Source organism: Nannospalax galili, unplaced genomic scaffold, assembly GCF_000622305.1.
Source record: "Nannospalax galili isolate Female #2095 unplaced genomic scaffold, S.galili_v1.0 scaffold173, whole genome shotgun sequence".
Classification (NCBI taxonomy): domain Eukaryota; kingdom Metazoa; phylum Chordata; class Mammalia; order Rodentia; family Spalacidae; genus Nannospalax; species Nannospalax galili.
In genome coordinates, this window is record NW_008334442.1 from 5,460,896 (window position 1) to 5,465,072 (window position 4,177).

Here is a 4,177-nt window from a genome sequence, read left to right on the forward strand (position 1 = left end):
TGTAAGGTATATATATAATCTATATCTATATCTATATCTATGTCTATCTATATCTGCAGAATAGCCAAAGGTAAGTTGAAAATTCAACAGGGAGATTTTTGAGAGGTTTTAATTGTGTCCCTGTTCCTTCTCCTCACTTTTCATCCTGTTGAGAAGATTGAGGTCCTGGTTCAGGAAAAAAGTGAAATGCTTGGTTTGGAGTTTCGGATGATACTTTAAATTCAATTTTAAATTATTTTAAAGTTTAGATTCCTCATTGTATTTTATACTTGTTTAAGTCATCTCCAACACTCTCATAGAGGGTATATTTCCCATATATTTTGACTGGTATGAATAACATCTGGATTTTAATCTTATAACATTTTCACATCATAAAATATATCTCAAATCATGTCACATACATCTAACCAGGAGTGGAGTCATTATATGTTTTTATGTGAGACAACAATAATTCAGTGTTCAGAACAGATTTGAAAGAAGTTATTGCAGTGATCCACGTAAGGAACAACAGTGGCCTGACTTGCTACGGTATAGTGCTTAGGAAGAGGAAAATAGCTAATATAAGGGGAATAGACACAGTATAGACATGGTGAGCATAATACTTACAAATGACTTTACTCTGTGAAAGGCACCATGCCATTTACCAGATTTATCTCATTAACTTTCTTTAACCATGATGAGCTAAAACTTTATCACCAATCTATATAGATTCTGGCTTTGAGAGGCATGGGGTTCTAATTTACCTTATGAGCAACTTAAATCATCATAATATAATTTTTATGTCATTTCTACCAATAGACCTTGTTACGCCTGACTCAGGGCCTTGAATATGCTGTTTTCTGTTGAGAATACTTTGTACATTCAGTTTCTTGAACGTCTAACTCATACATCATTATCCAATTGAAGTCTGCTTTTAGCTCTCAATTCAAATTCTCCTTTAAAAAAAAATTTTTTTTTTTTTTTTGAGTAAGAGTCCATGTAGTTCAGTTTGGCCTAAAATTCTTGATCTTCCCACCTCCACTCCTAAGTGCTGCAATTTCAGGGGTGAGCCACTCGTCCACCTACAAATACTCCTCTTTCAAACAGGCCTTCTTCGGTCCCCAAATGCAAGTTAGGTTTAATTATTTCATGATTCGTATACTACTTTGGCCTTTTCTTCCTAATGACAATTTTGGTTTATGTGTATATGTGTGCTTTTTAAAATTCATTATTATGTCCTATCATAGATTATATAATGAGGATAGGAGTTATACAAAAGCTTCAGTCTTATGTGTTTTAGGTTATTATTGTAGTCTAGTCTCAGTGTTTACCTTGTTGCATGCTTGCAGTGGACCGTCAGCCTGCATTGCATATATATATATATATGTATATATCATATATATTATAAACTTGCAGCCTTTTACTTGCTTACTTTTCACATCCATTTAAGATGCTTATCTTTCTTCAACTATGTGGTTTCTCCAAGTGCTCAGAATGAGCACAAGCCCTTTATATTAGTCAGTGTTCTCTAAGGACAGAGAATTGATATATTACAATGGATATATTAGACTGGTTTACACCATGTGGTCTAGGCAGTCTATTATTGGCTGTCTACATGCTTACATGCTGAAGGTGTTCAGAACTTGCTAGCTGTTCAGTCTACAAGGCTGGATCCCTTTGTAGCTCCAATCTGGTGCTGAAGGCCTGGAGTATTCCTGGAAAGTTGCTACTTAGTTCACATTGGAAGGCCAAAAAAGCTAAATTTTAATGTTGACAAATAAATAGAAAGATCAGAAACAACATCCCCCACTTGGTTATTCTTTTCAGGAAATACCCTCAGAGACATATCCAGAGGCATGTCTCTTAGTTGATCCTAGATCCAATCAAGTTGTAATCAAGATTAATCATCTTGATTACAGCATATGTCACTCAGAGTGTCTCCTGAACAGTAACAACCATCTTCCAACTTCCATTTGTCTCCAAGATTTGCTCCTCTCCCTGTTCCCAGCACTGCTGTAATGAGAACAAGGACTTTTGTTTTGTAGATTCATTATCAAGTGTGGAGATGTGTGCCTTTGATTTGACTACTATTCCAGTCAAGACACAGAGCAGCTACTCTTGAGAGAAAAGTATGGGGAATGATAAAAGACCAGGAATTTTTGTGCAAATAAGAGCTGGTTCATGCATTTTAAAAGCATGACTTTTGCAATATCAGAGTGCAAGATGAAATTGCTAATGTAGAGTTTTTAGTGAAAGACGTAGTAAAACTTCTTTCAAAAACAAGGGAGTTGCTGGAGCAATTTAATCACTTATCTTTGCTTGAGGAAAATTAAAAAGAGAAACTGATGGGGTCTAGAGAGATGGCTCAGCTGTTAAGAACACTGGTTGTTCTTGCAGAAGACCCGGGTTCAAATCCTAGCACCCACCTGGAAGCTAACAACTATCTGTAATTCTGGTTCCAGAGGATCTGACAGCTTCTTCTGTCTTCCGTGGTGGGCATTGCATGACACGGGTGCACTTACCTGCACACAGGCAATACACACATACACATAAAATAAAAATAATAAATAAAATATTTAAGAAGAGAAACAGAAAAAAAGACACATCTCTGAGTTCGGTTTTTAAATTAAAAAAAAAGGCAAGAAATTGCGGACCCTCAGGCCTCTCTCTGACCTGAAGGCCTCTCTCAGGGACCAACCCAGCTCCACAGTGCAGTCCCCAAGAGCCCTTGGGGCTGCTTCCTACCCCCATCTACCTTTGCATCTTACAGCCACTGGCTGCCCTAGACCAGCATCTTTCCTGGGCCCTGCTCCCAGGCCTGTCCAACCCCCAAATTCCCGAGGCCAAAATCTTTCCTGGAGGGATCCAGACCTTAGGAGAAAGTCTGAGAGTATCTGATCCTCATATGACTTGGGCCTCTGTGGGAATTCCTGAAGACAAAAGCAATCTGGCCACTCCAATATAAAATCAAAAGAGAGAACTGGAAGCTTAGACAAACCAGCTTTTCATGCCCAAAAAGTAAACCACAAAGACATATAAAGTTCACAAAAAAAGCAGACCTAAACCTGAAGGCTGAGTATCACACAAGAATCAGAAACTACAAAAGAAATTCACGTCAAAATCACAGAGAAAAAATAATAACATGAAAAACCAAAATAACATATCCCCACCAAATACCAATAGTCCTCTAGAGGAGTACAATGAAAACCCCCTAGAGATAATGCAGGACATGGAACTCAAAAGAACAATTATAAACATGATAAAATAATTCAGTGAATTTAAAGAACACTCAAACAAAGAAATTAAAGAACTGAAGGAAGACAGGGATAAACTTCTGAATGAATTCAGAAAAGAGTTAGAAATATTGAAGAATATTCAGGCTGAAATGAAGAAGGAAGTGAAACACTCAGTAAGCCAATTAGAAATGACAGGAGAAAGCCTCACCAATAGGGTGAATGAAATGGAAAACAGAGTATAAAATGGAAAACAGACTGGAAGATAAAGTGCACAAACTAGACCACTCAAGCAAAGATATGAAAAATTTAAGAAATCACAAGAATGGAATACGCAGGAATTGTGTGACACCATAAAAAGACCAAACTTATGAACCATAGGATGCAAGAAGGAGAAAAATCCCAAGATAATGACACGGACAAGATCTTCAACAAAATCATGGAAGAAAATTTCACAAAATTAAAGAAAGACAAGCCCATACAAATACAAGAAGCATATAGAACACCAAACAGACGGGACCAGAAAAGAAACATCACATCATAGTAAAAACACTAAACGTACAAAACAAAGACACTACTGAAAACTGCAAAAGAGAAACAACAAGTCACATATAAAGGAAAACCCATTGGGATTACAGTTGACTTTTCAGTGCAAACTATGAAAGCCAGAAGAGCCTGGACCAAAGTATTCCCAGTGTTAAATGACCACAGATGCCAACCCAGATTACTATACCCAGCCAAAATGACTATTATAGTCAAAGGGGAAACAAATATCTTCCATGACATAAATAGACTGAAGGAATTCATGTCCACAAAACCAGCCCTTCAGAGAGTTCTGGGAGCAATACAAAGAGCTAAAGAAAGGAATGACTATACCCAAGCGGCTGCGGAAAGAAATCCAATGAAGGTATAACTGTGGAAAAGAATAGCTATAACATGACTGTAAACAGAAATAAAAATTACAG